At 40.0% G+C, this 15,792-nt stretch overlaps 1 protein-coding gene and 2 long non-coding RNA genes across 3 annotated transcripts in view; 1 reads left to right on the top strand and 2 right to left on the bottom strand.

The window, feature by feature from the left end:
• Window positions 1-13,748, top strand: part of LOC116700853 (uncharacterized) — a 14,846-nt gene extending 1,098 nt beyond the window's left edge. Inside the window, exons 2-3 of the long non-coding RNA XR_004334752.1 lie at window positions 9,684-9,691; window positions 13,673-13,748. This is a non-coding gene — a long non-coding RNA (uncharacterized LOC116700853). The remainder of the gene's footprint in view (window positions 1-9,683; window positions 9,692-13,672) is intronic.
• Window positions 1-13,776, bottom strand: part of LOC116700855 (uncharacterized) — a 14,184-nt gene extending 408 nt beyond the window's left edge. Inside the window, exons 1-2 of the long non-coding RNA XR_004334754.1 lie at window positions 13,671-13,776; window positions 1,534-1,541 (exon numbers count right to left, since the gene is read on the bottom strand). This is a non-coding gene — a long non-coding RNA (uncharacterized LOC116700855). The remainder of the gene's footprint in view (window positions 1-1,533; window positions 1,542-13,670) is intronic.
• Window positions 1-15,792, bottom strand: part of ntm (neurotrimin) — a 537,242-nt gene that overhangs the window by 216,365 nt on the left and 305,085 nt on the right. The window lies entirely within an intron of this gene.

The following is a 15,792-nucleotide window of genomic DNA, read 5'->3' as shown; positions in this document are numbered from 1 at the left end:
GAGTTTAGTTTACAATGTGTGATTTGGAACACAAAGTTAACCGTTTTGCCAATTGTATGTTTTAGGTGTGTTGGTGCATTAAGAGTTTAGGAAACTTGTTAAGTGTATTGAAAAATCGGTCATAGCAATTCTAAAAAACTGTAAAAGAGACAGATCTGCCGTTGTTGATAAGAGATCAAGTGATGACTTCTCCTGTTACACGCAGTGCTGACTGTAGTTAGAGTTTTGCACATGTAGCTCCAGTTTGGCCCACTGTTGTTTAGCAATGAAAAAAAACCTGAAAGACCTTTTCTGTAGCAGAAAAAAAAAAATGTTGGTGGAGCTCATTTTCTTGACTTCAACTTTTTTGCCTTTCACCACGGTTATGGGCTTGCCAAGATGTGCACTAATGAAACCGTGTGTCTTAGAACAGACTGCTTTTATTTTTCTTCCGGCACTGGGATGCAGCTTCAGAGCATAACAAGGGGGCCCCAAGGGGCCACAGTGCTCCCCAGCGCCTCAAGATAAACTCGATAATGGTATTTTCTAAGGTAGAGTGTTTACTACTGTCTACATGCAGCTATTACTCTTAATAGAGTATGGTAAAGTGTTAAAAATGAAACATACACTGTAGGTGTTCTACTTGGAGTATATCCTACACACGATTAAAATGTATTTTATCTAATCACTTAGCTAAGATGGCTGATTTAGGCCAATGTTCCACAACCTTTACAGTTTTCTTTGATTGCTAAACAACAGTGTGCACAACTGGAGCCACATGTGCAAAACTCTAACTCCAGTCTGCACTACCAAGAGTCACCTGAGCTACAGTTCACATCAGCTGCAAAACTCATTCCTAACAACACAACTAATGACAACACAAAAACAGGCTCAGTGCACCACACACTATGCACAACCCTCACTGAGACAACACACACACTGTCGCTCAGAACACACTGAGAGTAAAAACACTAGCATCAATCACCAATACAGGAAATACTAACTTTCTCAGCTTCACAGTTCTTCATCACATTGGGCGTCTGCACATTCTTATTTGGTGATTGTATCAAAAAAAAGGCTTTGTGAGCTTCACTAACTAGTCTAAAATAAGACACCTGCTTAGGTTTAGAACATGGTGTTATCTGTTCTGACATACAGTGTTAAAGCATTGGTAAATTTGGCAGTAAAAATCTATTGTTTTGGTCTTGTTTGAGCTTGTGTGTAAAAGGAGTTTATGCATTTTAAATTTGTGTTAATTGTATGCATTATGTGTTAAAGCAACAAGAAATGTGTTAATAGTATAGCTTGCACAGACAGATGTAGTGCTAACTGTGTTAAGAGTTTCGAAAATTGTTAAAAGTATTGAAAAATCAATCATAGCAATCGTAAAAAACTGTAATGCCTTAATTAAAAAAGAAATCCAACCTTTTAGGGACATACGTTTTCTTTCTGAATGAATATTGTATTGTAAATAAATAAATGTTCTTCCTTAAAATACAAGGGGCATAAGTATACACAGCCCTATGTTAAATTCCCATAGAGCCAGGCACATACAATCATCTCTAAATGCAAATCAAACCAGCTGTTAGGCTAACTGAGATAACACTATGCCAAGCTCTATGTATGGTGAAGGGTATGTGATGATGTGGGGGGGGGGGGAAATTCCAGCATTGGAATTTTAATTCCAAAGGCAAAGGGAACTTTATCAGGATGCATAGTATCCTGATCCGTGAAATAACTGGCCTTCAAAAATAAAAAATGTGCCTGCCTCTATGGGAATTTAACATAAGGGGGTGTATACTTATGCCCCCTGTATTTTAAGGAAGAACCTTTATTTATTTACAACACATTATTCATTCACAAAGAAAATTTGTGTCCTTAAAGGTTTGAGTTTCCTAATTGTTTTGGAATTAAGGCATTAAGATCAATTTCCAAAAGATGTTTTTTATTCCTCTTTTTAATCAACTTTAACATGGGTTAAAGCCGCTGTATATGTTCACTAACGAGTCTAAAACAAGACACCTGCTTAGTCTTTCAGCTAAAATTACAATCGGCAGTGTGCGATAGACACCAGACTGAAATCTATTCTGTTCTGAGTGTGTGGTTAACAGTTGTGACAGCAGTGTGTAGCATCTGAACAAAGTGCTTTAGATCCACAGTGTTATGCAGGTCGTGGTTAAAACCATGGGCTATTGAATTGAAAATAACTGCAAATGCTGTTGCTCACAATGGAGCGATAGTTTTGCGTTACAATATAAAGCACTCTAGTCATACAGCTAGTATGCTGGAGTCTATGTGAAACACTGCTGCACATGAACAGTTGAACCTTAAAACTTCCTTTCAACGAATTTGATTTAAGCATTTGATTGACCTCTGTTAATTTCCTTTCACTTCACAAATGTAGAAATGCACAATGGTTACTTTGATTAATTTTAATTCATGCGTTTCAGTTCTCGTGGCCACATTCTGTTGCTGAATGGACCCTTTTCTTTGTCTGCTGTTATTATTCTATGGACGTGTTCCAATAATTAAAGCTATGGGAAAGCATGAAGAAATAGTGAAATGAATTCAGGACTTTAAGTATCCCACTGGGACTTGATGTGCCATTTGGGAATGGCTTTAAACATAATGTATAATGCAATATAATGTTCAGCAGAATCCAGCAGAAGTTGATGGAATTAGTCAACTGAAGTCTGAAAATTCATAATAGAATTTATGTCTTTAACTCTGTGCTGTAAAAAGTGAAGTGTTCCCACTTTACCTACACAGTGAATATAATAACCCTGTCACACAGGCACAACAGGAAGAGTAACAAAAAAATGGAAAATTTCATTGAAAAAAACATTTTCTGCTCAGAATTCAGCCAGCATGGCACACAATATGGATATCTTTACTACAAAATACTAACTTCGTGGGGTAACTACTTAATCTCAGTGGATGGGAAATGACGAGAGCCAAATTATCCAGTATAATGTGTAATGCTTGTAACCATGAGCCTATCCACGCTGACATTATCTACTTGGCAAGGACAAATGACAGTTCAAGGACAATGCAATTAAAGACATTATAATGAGCCGTAGGTATTCATGTCATTCAAGTGAGCATGCATGGTATGCAAATATGACTGAGTTTCCACTTATTTAAAACACTGAGGAATGGCAAATATTTATAAGAATTGTGCCAATCATCCTCCAACAAACATCTAAACATAAGATATTGTAAAAGCTAAGAAATCATTATCATTGTCATTACCAAGGACTTATAATCCCTCCGAAACCAATAACCAAAACCCATTATTCATTAAATGAGGAAGCAATTTAAAGGGAAAATGATTTAGTTTGTCTCTAATTTAGCATACATGTGGTGAACTATCAAGGATGCATTACAATACCCCAAAGTGCACATCATCAGTAGTCATTACAGGGTGGATTTCCTGAGAGAGGTCACACATGTTGCAGAAATAACAAGCTCTCCTCGCTGTCCCCGCCACTAATAATGCATAAACCACAGGGTGTGCAGAATCTGATACCCAACACTGGGCTTTTTATTTTCAGCTTCAGATGAGAAAAAGACACTGCAATCCTTGTTTGACAAGAAACCGGCTTTGGCTGTCAAAGCTCAATGGCATCACACACATAACATCTATCTTTTATTACTCGCGGTCGCGGGGAAGCAGAACACTTTCTCAAAGTTCTTTTTTTCAACATCTGGCGAAATTCTCAACGCGCTAAATACATGCTCCTTTTTCCCATAACCTTGGCCCAATTTATTTCTTCCTCCCTGCTTTGCTGGCTCCTGGCATTTCCAATGGGGTGAGTGAGGTCACGGCGGTGCTCAATTAAAGATATGAAGTCATGTGCAATCTCTCTGCAATCGATCCAAAAACAAAGTCGGCTCAAGGTGACGTCCGACACCGACATGCGTTTCATAATCATGCTGCTCTTTTCTGAGCTCCGTCCAAGTGACTGAACTGGCACGATCCCAGATACAACTGTCAACTGTCAATTTCTCAAGTTGTTACTCTTTATGGAGGTGTTTTGCAGGGCTGGTCTTTATTACTGAAAACAACTTTAATTCTTCTGCATAGCGGGGTATGTTGAGGGTTTCTTTTGAACGGATCAAAGAGAAATACATGTCATCAGCATGAGAGATGTGGACCAGTACAAGTCGCTGGGTGGTTGAGCGAGGTAATCCTTGGATTTCTGATGGATCACAGGGCCCAAGGTGAGCGTTTGTCCCCTCCAGACATATCCCGACACCACAGCCACTGCCTCAGCTGCTAATTGAATTTGCTGTTCCTTCCCTGGTAAAGGTTTCCCGCTGCTGATAGATAGTCCAGCCTTTTCCTCTGTCATCTAAGCTTAGAGCAGGAGCCCATTTACATGAAACAGTTTCCCCCCTGTACACGGTTATTAGACGATCTGCAGACCGGAGATGGGTAAGTCAAGGTGACAGGGAGAGAATTACACATTCAAGGTGCACAGCAACACAGGCGGCCATTTCGCAGATGAAGAACTTCTTGTATGTCAGGAAGTCATCAGGGGCTGTTGCTGCTACTGCAGCGATGGATCACCGAATGCAGCCATGCAGAGGAAAGTCACCTGTACTCCCGTTACGTAAGAAACAAGTCCAGGAGCCGTAAAGGTCACTGAGACTATAAGTGCACACGGGGAAGAACAAATGAATGCACTGCTGAGGTTGATAGCCTTATTATTAAACCAAGTGGTGGGCCTTAAAACAAGAAGAAAAAATACAGCATTTGAAAATGTTTAATTGTGACACTCCGTAATAAGTGTAGACAAACTCAGATATGTGAAGATCTCATAAAATTTCCTGAAGTAGAGGTCTGCCCTTTTGAATAATTTTAAACCTAATTAAATCTGCTAGAAATGTTCAAATAATGCAGTAAACCACTGCGCTGTGAGCATTTTGGCGTTGGAATCAAGTTGATATCTAACTTCTCCCTTCCAAAAAAGGCTAGATTAACATATTAATACTCCATGACATTTGCTCTTTTCCTGTTTTGCCAATAGCAGATCATTTGGTTCCACTTTTGAACCGTAATTGCTGTAAAAACATTCTGTTACATGAAAGAACGTGCCCTGAGGCATGGTGTCTTTGTTCAACATTCACATAACCGCTACACATTACAATCTCTGACTGTAAATCAGAAATTAATACAATACACAGACCACAGCGGAATCCATCAATAGCCCTGTGGCTTGTTGTGCTTGGAATTTTGATTTTCAAACAAATATTCAATTATGAAATGAGACACACCATATGGCACAGTGGGTGGCACTGTCTGCCCGCATTGTGCGATAACCTATGATCACCACCACACACGTGCTATGTTTTATTCATGAATCCTCATGGTCCAATGGCTCACTATGGACAACTTGGTCTGCTCTGAGCTAAGGGTGGCTAACTTTACCCTCTCTCAATATGAAGAGGTCAAACGGTGCTTAAAGATTTAACTGGTGGCTTTGAGACTTTCCTGTGTGGTTAGCATTATCTTAGTCTGTTAAATTGGTCTTTACAACTAAGACCGTTTCTTTCTTACCAACGATGGCTCAAGCTGTTGCCAACTTTGAAATGTTTGTTTATAACACTTGAATAAGAAATCTGTGGTGTTTGGTTAAGGAAATATTAAATTATAGTATAATTAAAACTCAGTATTTACTTGATTTATAGCTGATACTTGAAAAGGTAAACAACTTAATTTGTTTAATAGTAATTTAGTTTACTGCAGACCGTCACAGGAAGTGATTTTGTTTTGAAGTAGCCGGCATGGAAGTTGTCTGTTGTGTATTCAAGACAAGCGTTTTCGGTCGTCATTCGAAGTGCTGCTGCAGCTCATACTGGAGAACATACTGTAGCACTGGCTTACACACGCAAGTCAGACCTCAATGATGAATGGAAGGTTCTTCAAAATCCTGCAAACCGAGGTCCAAAGCAGAGCGAGAGCACTTCAGCTTTTACGTCCAGGTAACACACAAATAACAGATTAAGTGCTAAGCCAAAGTCTTTCAGTGGAAACAAACCTAAAAACTGGAATGTGCCCTCAGCCACTGCACTGCACACCGCAAGTAATGCCCCTCAGAATTGTATGTACTGGGACAGCGATAACAATAAACCAGAACGCTGTCCAGAAAAGTCTGTGTCTGCACGCAAAGAGAAACTGAAAAGGTTGGGAAGATGTTATGTGTGCATAGGCCCAAAAGACAGCAAAATCCTGCAGAGTTAAAGGCGCTATGTGTACCTTGTGTGGTCGCAGGCATGACCAGTCTGTCTGTGAGCAAAGTAAAATGAAGACAGATGCAGACCATGGCAGCATTGATGCTACTGTATCCTGTGTCTCTAGTGCAGTGAAACAAAAGGCTAACATGACAAACGCAGTACTGCTCCAAACAGTAAAGGCGTGGACAGAGGGCCCAGGACGGAGAAAGATTGTACGCTGTTTGCTGGATGGAGGTAGCCAGAGAAGCTTCATTCATGAGGCCGTGGTTAAAGCCTTGGGACTACTAGTAATACGGCAGGAGACGTTAAACCTTCACACCTTTGGCTCTACTAGTCCTGTTACTGCACAGCGCAACATTGCAAATGTGTCTCTGGATAATGTGTGGAATACACAGTAAAGAATTCACATTGAAGCAGTGGAGACTCCTCAAGTGAGCAGTGCTGTGAAAAAAGTGCCAGGTGAACCCAACCAAACGGAATTAAAGAAAAGGGGTCTGAAACTTGCTGATTTCCCACAAGAAGGCACACATGACCCAGAACTGGTAGTGTTAATAGGAGAAACTGTTACAGGAAAGTAGTGACCGGCAAGGTCCACAGGATAACAGAGTCACTAATGACCATGGTAAGCAGCTTCGGATGGGCCTTGCAAGGACCAGTGTCAACATCTAGTGTAACCAACATCAACCTGCAGGAGGATGCTCAGATCTCCAAACAACTGCATGCCTTCTGGGAGGTGGAGTCATTTGGCCTCGTCAGTGAAAAAATCCAGAACCCAGATGAAATAGAGGCTCTTCAGAACTTTAACCATGCTGTAACATACAAGAATGGTCGTTACCAAGTTGAGTTGCCCTGGCGACCAGACAAACCAGATCTCCCAGATAACTTCACAATGGCAAAGATAGCATCTGTGAGGGTGTCCCAGCAGAGCAACCCGAGACTGGGAGATACTACATGTCACATTATGCTGTTCTAAGATAAGACAAGGTAACAACTAAACCAAGAGTAGTTTTTGATGCATCGTCACACAAGGTGGGTTCCCCCTCACTAAATGTTTGCTGACTGGGCCAAACCTTAACCCAAATCTGTGAGACGTGCTAATCAAGTTCAGGCTCCACCAGATAGCATTTACTGCAGACATTACTAAGGCATTCTTAAGGCAGATAGCTCTAACAGAAAGGGATACAGATGCTGGGAGGTTTTTGTGGCTGCACGGATTGCCAACCAGTGACTGTAAAAATGAGCAGCGCATCACGAGGATGAATAGAATGGTATTTGGTGTGTCACCCAGCCCATTTCTGCTAACTTCAACCATAAGACAACATATCAAGCATAACCTACAGCTGTGAAGGCACTAAATGAGTCTCTCTCTGTACATTTTTTCATCTCCAGCTCTGACAGTGTAGATAAAGCATTTTCAGTCATCACAACAGCAAAGGAGATTCTGTCTCATGCCAGCATGAATTTGTGCAAATGGGTAACAAACTCACCAGGACTGAAGGCTAAGTGGACAGAAAGCAGACTAGAGCACACATCAGAAACCTGGCACTTGTGGAAATGTACTGAAGGTGTTAGGATTGGTCTGGAGATCTGAAAATGATGACTTTTTGTTTGATCTGAAAGGACTGCTGGACATCTTAAAGGGCAAAGAAAACACAAAGAGAAAAGTATTACCGACATCAGCTCGCATCTTTGACCCCATCGGGTTTCTCACCCCATTTACCATACAGATAAAATGCCTTTTTAAATAACTTTGGGAAAGGGGAAATTGATTGGGATAAACAGTTACTCCCAGACCTGGCTGAAAAATGGGATCAATGGTGTGCAGAGCTGCCGCAGCTCCACTTGTTTGCAATTCCAAGATGGTACCAAGGTAAAATACAGCCAAACGCACAGACATCCAAGTTGCATGTCTACTGTGATGCCAGTGAAAAGGCAGACAGTGCAGTCACCTATCTGCAAGGAGAGAACAAGGAAGGACAAGTTGTCACCAGTTTTGTGGCATCAAAGTCAAAGGTGGCCCCACTAATGAAAATGACCGTCCCACGCTTGGAGCTCATGGGCACCCTGATAGGAGCAAATTTAGGGAACAACCTTCTCATGCCTCTGAACATGCGAAGAAATCAGCTTAATATGTGGACTGATGCCATGACTGTTTTTCAATTGATACGTAGCACAGCACATAGGTGGAAGCCATTTGTATCAAACACAGTGACTGAAATTCAAGGACTCTATAATCCAGAACATTGGTCCCACTGCAGTGGCAACATTAATCCTGCTGACTTACCCACGAGAGGCCAGAGTGTTGAGAGCCTCATCCAAGAGCAGCTGTGGTGGAAGGGACCCACTTCCCTGTCATCGACTGATGCAGCAAAGAACATTGATGAGGAATGTGGCTTAGACAAAGTTAGTACTTTGTGTAAGTAGAGCAAGTACAGAGGGTTAAACAGTGTTAATAATAACTACATGGGTGAAAAGGTTCTTAGCTAATGCACGTTGTGGTCAAAGGACTGGGGGAGAACTCACTTCTGAGGAGCTTCCTGCAGCAGAAGTATATCGGGTGAAGATGACACAAGGGCATAGGTTTAGCTAGGAAATCTGTCAGCTAAAAGAGGGACAAAACCTCAGAAGAGATTCAAAAATCAAAGACCTGAAATCGTTTTTTGATAAAAATGGTCTCATTTGTATAGGAAGCAGGTTGCAGTACTTTGATATTAGGGATCAACACATATGGATACTGCTTACAAAGCACAGCTACTCTGAGTTAACATTTCAGTCCTGTCGTGAGAGAGAGATGCATTCTGGTGTCAGAGACACTCTAGTGCAAATGAGGGAGAGATTCTGGGTTTTAAGGGACATTAAATGTTACAATGTTACATTGTAACATTTGCTTTTGACTAAAAGTGAGACCAGCCCAGCAAGTTACAGCTCCGTTACCCAGAGATAGAGTCACAGAGTCCCCACCATTTGAAGTTTCTGGGGTAGATTTTGCAGGACCTTTTGTATGTCAGATCCAGTGGTCAGCCTAAGAAGGCATACATCGCACTTTTCACTTGTGGTGGGACTAGATCACTGCATCTGGAGATAGTTTCAGATCAGACTACTGAAAGTTTTCTTTTAAAGAGATTTATTGCAAGACAAGGACTGTGTAAAGTTTTTTACTCCGACAATGCTAAGACATTCAAGAGAGCAGAACAAGACCTGAAAATACTATGGAGGTCATTTAAGGAATTGGAGCTCAAAGGGATCACCTGGAAGTATCTTGCTGAGCGAGCTGCTTGGTTGGGCGGCTTCTGGAAGAGGCTTGTAAGATCTGTAAAAACATGTCTAAAGAGGGTCCTGGGGACAGCTTCACTAAACTTTGAGAAGCTGACAACCATGCTTGCAGAGGTGGAGGCGGTGCTGAATTCCAGGCCTGTTTCTTATGTGGACAGCGATGCATCAGAGTCCCAGCCACTCATCTCAAGCAATCAATGTGAGTCGAGAGGACATTGGTAAGAGATGGAGATACCGACAGAGACTAATAACTAGCATTTGGAACAGCTGGAGAAAGGACTACTTGCTGAACTTGAAATCAGCTCACAAGTGTGACATACCCACACCCACTGTGCTAAAGGTGGGAGAGGTCATCTTGATCGGAGAGGATAACACTCCCAGGCAGACTTGGAAAATGGGCAGGATAACAGAGCTATTTCCAGGAGGAGATGGACTTATTTGTTCCTGCACTGTTCGTACTTCTCCAGGAAGTTTTTTAAAGAGCCCGGTTCAGTTGATTTACCCTTTAGAGATTAATTAGGCGATAGGCCAAATAGTAATGAACAGTTCATCGGGCGGGAGGATGTTGTGAAATGTTTGTTTAAAACACTTAAATAAGAAACTTGTGGTGTATGGTTTAAAACAGTCTAAGGACATGTTAAACACTGTTTACTTGATTTGTAGCTGATACTTGAAAAGGTACACAACTTTATTCGTTTAATAGTAATTTAGTTTACTGCAGACCATAAGAAGTGCTTTTATTTGAAGTTGCCAGGACTAAATTGTTCTTTTCTTGTGTGTAAACTGCAGCATAGTGAACAATAAATGTTCTCAGTAACAGACATGCCGTCTGTTGTCACTCAAAGCCATTCCATTACACCAACGATCTTCAAAAGACACTAACCACTGTTTGGTTGTTTTGTCATGGCTACAGGCTATCGGTGTTAAAAGCCAGAGTTCAGATCTGTTGAAGTAGGGTTGTAAGAGGTGAGCTACGTAGCCATAGTCACTCAGGGTATTATCTACAGTAGATGGTTAGTGTGTTGCCACTTTGGGGAAGCAGGCAGGAGTACCGACACAGACCCTAAGCAATGTCCTGCTGTGGGCGGAGGCAGCAGCTAAACCCATTTTAGAGACTTAAAATAATTCTTTTAAATGGACGCTATATTTAAAATATTTTCACCGCTTTACCTTGTTGTAGGACAGCCCTGAGGGAACTGAAGCTGTTATCTATTATTTCTTCTAAGCCACCAGACTCCTTTGACAAAAACAGTAATTTAACCCTGCAAGCAGAACATGGGAGTTTTAAGGCTGCCACGAATAGTTAGTTTGTGTTATTTTGGTGTTTTAATAACTAACAAACAAACTGGTATTGCTGCCTGCTTCTCAAAACTGGGGCCATGTCAACCACTATCTACTGAAGATAGTCTTGCGTAGCCAGACCCTCCTCCACAGTGCATAGTGTTGCTGAATCGTCTAATATGGATGTTGTAGTCTGGTGATAGGGTTGTGTGTTGGTCTGATTTCCTGCCTGCTTGTTGTTCTTGTCCTATGGGCCATTGTTGTCATAAAGCTATAGTGCACATTTCTGTCGAGCCCATGAGAAATTTTAATTCTGCACACCGTCCCCATACCTCCTCCACGGAGTTGCTAGTAGCCAAGAAGGACACGGAGGATTTAAAAAAGATGATGGACTCTTCGGAAGAGGTCATTATCTTCACTCGAGCGCCACAATCTTGGGAACATAGCCATACTGAGAGATACAGAGAGTTGTGTGGAGCTGATAGTCTTACTTAGCTTGGTAGCAACTCATTTGGTAATGGCTTGAATGTAACAGACGTTCATTTATATCAAAAAGTTACACACTAAAGATCATTGTGATTGTCTTCCCAGATCAGAACATTTGGTTTTGTGAGTATTGAAAGCAAAATAATCATAAAAAACACAACCCAACAAAGCCTAACTTCTGTCAAACTCAATGTGTGGTTTAAACTGAGAAGAAAAGACATTAATTCATGAACATGTTAAACATTAGTTTGACAATGTACTGTGTGGGGAATCTAGACCTGAACGTGGCAGGTATACACAGAAATACAGGTTCTCTTTGCCCTCTCACACACACACACACAAAACACAATTCTGCAGCTAACAGTTGGAATTGGGGCCGGACGTCTGGGTTCCATACAGTGTTTGTGACAGTGACATGACAGCGTTCTTTTATAACTCCCTTATATTCCCCTACAGTGACAGCAGGGGACTGGAGAGAGCTGCCAGGAATCATGGAGAGGAATCCCTGTCAAGCCCTACCCTTAGGCTTCCCCTCCCTCGTGTCAAGATAGATAACCACTAGAACCTCATGGGAAGCACAGCAAGACGGAAAGAGGAGAGACAGAGACAGAATGCGAGAGAGAGAGAGCGAGAGAGAGAGAGAGAAACAGACAAAAAGTGCCACAAAAAGAACATTGCTTTCTAGGAATGCTGGATTATGTATTTTTTTCTAGGTGAGATATCATGCTCCAAATGTCATTTCTTTCCTTGAAAATTGTTTGGATTTTATTGGAAATAAGTGAATACAGACACATGGACACATGAGTGTGGTCTTTGTGGTGCTTGCAGCAGTTGATGGTAACTTTTCTCAGTAGCTGACCTTTAAAATATTCACCTTTGCATTTAGAATGCTATCTTGTGCCTAATCAATAAAAACTTTAATCTTTTGATTGATGAGAAACTCTAATGGAGGAAAATCCAATGTTAGTAGTAAACCAATGTGCGTGACGAGGTTTTTTAAGTCTAAAAATAATAATAATAATAAGACAGACTTCTATAGTGCTTTTCAAAGTCCTCAAAGACACGTTTCATACAAATAAAACAAGCAGAGATATTTTTGATAGTGTCTGGCCGAATAGATAAAACCCGACATTGCATGACTCATTTGTCTTTTGTATGTTTAATATACAATACAGGTTGGTGAGAAAAAATGATTAACTAAAAACTAATTTATAATTCTTTTTACAATAAAAAAATGCCCTATATGACCAACAAGGCCTCTATTGCTGGCAGAGCGTGTTAACCCCAAACTTTAAGAGAAGATGATAGAAATGCATATCAACACCCTCGTTTTATTAAGCATAACTCCTGGCAAGCATTTGCTGATATTGGTATGGCCATTATCAGACAAGCAAACATTACCCTCAGTTACATTACCTTCAGCACCAAAGAGCCATCTGAATATCACATGGGAAACTAGGAACTATCCTTTCAGTTTGCCTCTTTCCTCGTTGCCAAACAGCAAACGGGTCAATAACCCATCATTATAGAGCTTCACACTTCGCTGGCTGCAAATTGACTGCCTGAAGGATTAAGGAGAAAAGCAATGATGCCAATGCTGGAGATGAGACAACATTGCTCATTTTCTCTACCTACTATAAAAAATATCAAAAAAAAACCCGGGTTCTTTGAAAATGCTGGCACTTGGTTAAAGAGAAGGCAGCGCGACAGGACATCATCCTGTCACTCGGAGTATTGTTGGCAGAATGTGAGGGCATATAGCTTATACTTACTTGGATCAATGTCCTGTCAATGTACAAAAGAAAGTAGAGCAAAGTAAAAAAGAAGGTCAAAGTCACATATTAGCCGGGCGCCAACATAAGGGAGAGAGGGCGCCCGGTTCAATTCTGACCTGCGGCCCTTTTGCCGAATGTCATTCCCCCCTTTTACTTCTTCCGCTGTCCTGTCATTAAAATTCTCAAGAATAATCATGGAAAAAAAGTCACATATTAGACAATGTCACTTTAGAATTGAGTTTTGTATGTCTTCAATAAGATTGATTCAGGTAAACTGTTCTATTTTCTTTGACTCAGGTTGTATTGTGAACCCTACTGTAATCTGAAGACAGATCATTACATTTTCTCTAACACTTTACTTATTACATGCTTCACAGCCCATCTCACTGCACCATCCTGTTTTGTCGCTTCTCCTGATTGCGTGGCCCTCAAACTTCATGAATAATCGGCAACCACGGATACATAAGTTGTTTGTTTTAGTTGCAACCCATCTGTCACCAGAACTGTAATAACACTCTGTTACAAGTAAAAGTCCCGCATTGAAAATGTTACTTAAGTGGAAGTATGTAAGTATCATCAGAAAAATGCACTTAAAGTAAAAATCCTCATGTTGTAAAAAGTGTAAAGGATCCAAACAGTTGTGTGTTTAATGGTCTAATCATTACAGCTGGACTTTTAGGCCGTTACATTGTTGGCTAATTTACTTTATAATAAAACATCTGATTGTATAAACTACATGTGTTTGTGTACAGGAATCTGAATGTGTACAGTAACTAGTAACTAAAGCTTTCTGATGAATGTAGTGGAGTAAAAAGTACAACATTTCTCTCTGAAATGGAGCGGAATAGAAGTAGAAAGTGACATGAAAAGAAAAGATTCAAGTAAAGTACCTCAACATTTTGACTTAAGTACAGTACTGGAATAAATTTAACTAGTTACATTCCACCACTGCCCACAACCCATGGCCTGGTCTGGTCAACACAGCATTCCGGGATGGGAGAAATACCTGCTCTGGTTTGTAGGCATTTCTATAAAAAAAAGCTTTGGGTGGAGCCACGTCGCAGCTGCAAAATAGCTTGAGGAAGGAACTTGTTTTGGTGGAACATGTGTACGTTCAAAAGTAGTTTTAGTCGTGCAATAGAAAACTCAGATTGGACAGATAGTCTAGCTAGCTGTCTGGATTTACCCTGCAGAGATCTGAGGAGCAGTTAACCAGAGTCCTCAGAAATCCACCAGAGGTCAGAACGCCAACACAGAGGAAGAGGAAGGGGACGGACATCCGACCAACGATGGACATCCAGCGGAATTTCTGGCGGCACATGAAAAATCCTGGAAGTGGAACATTGTGTATGTAGACTTAGCCATACTGCCTATAGCCAGAGCTTCCAACATACAGGCTAAGGGGCGCTGGCCGCAAGTACCAAGAATATAATTCTGTATAATAACATTCCTTTAACTATGTAAATACTGTACATATCCAAACTCCTTATATTTCTTTATTCATATTTCCACTATTTGTGCAACTGCCGCACAGAGTTTACCTTTGGGGATCAATAAAGTATTTCTGATCCAGATTCTGATTCTGATTCTGAATCAGGGTATGTCTGGTTGGCTTATCATTGTTATGAACAGGGATTTGGTTTTGGGATGCCTGGTCTTTCTTTAGGGACGGACGGACGCCCCAACCTTCTGTATTCTGAAATTTTTTTTGTCATGTCCAAACCAATTACAAAAGTTTTGTAGCCATTAAAAAGCTTACGCCTGAGCGACAGTGCAGTAAGACAAAAAGTAGTGCAAGTTTATAGGGTTTAATATATCCAAATAAAATATAATTGAAGTATTTTTTATTAGTATTAATATATTTTGTCTAGGTAGTATTGCAAATGAATAAAACGTAATGTAAACACATTATACATGAATGTTCTTGTTTTCTTTCTTCGTCCTAATGTTTCACTCAGGCATGTCATGCCATCCTGACACAGAGCTTGCAAATTACCATGAATATAATTGGTTCAATAGTAGAAAAATGATATATATATATATATAATATACTTATATAGTTGAATATATATATTTTAAAATATATACACTAATATATATATAATATATATATCTATTATATATATATACATATATATATATATATATATATATAGATATAATAATCTAATATATCTACTAGGTATATATTTTAAATGTTAATGTCCATATATTAGTATTTTATGTGGACATTGTGTTAAATCAATTAATCAATCACTCAATCAATTCTGGCATCCAAATTACTCTTTAAGAACAAATACAAACCAACATTATTTACAGATTATTATTTTTTGGCAATGGACAAAGTTATTGCATGAAACATGCATTTGAGAATTTTATTTTGCTTACATTTGCTGTATTGTTAGGATCGGGGTTATTGATAGGAAGAAGGTTGTCATTAATATTGTGAGAACAATTTCAGTAAAACTGTCTAGTCCTATGTTTAACCCTTGTGTCGTCCTCGGGTCAAATTGACCCGTTTCAAAGTGTTATATATCAGAAATATGGATTTTTTTCTACCATGTTGCCCAAAAATAACATGGATGATTCCATACAACGTTCTTCCGGTAAAATTAATGATTACTTTCATCGAATTTTTTGAGTGCTTCATAGCATTTTAATTCTTTTTTTTCAATGGTTTCAAAACAGTTTCCAGACTAAACTTTGACATATACCCATCTGTGATCCAATCAACATCCTCTGATCTTAACTATTAGTC

Source organism: Etheostoma spectabile, chromosome 13 (genome assembly GCF_008692095.1).
Source record: "Etheostoma spectabile isolate EspeVRDwgs_2016 chromosome 13, UIUC_Espe_1.0, whole genome shotgun sequence".
NCBI lineage: Eukaryota > Metazoa > Chordata > Actinopteri > Perciformes > Percidae > Etheostoma > Etheostoma spectabile.
Note: the sequence above shows the minus strand (reverse complement) of the source record. Positions and strands in the feature narration are given on the sequence as shown.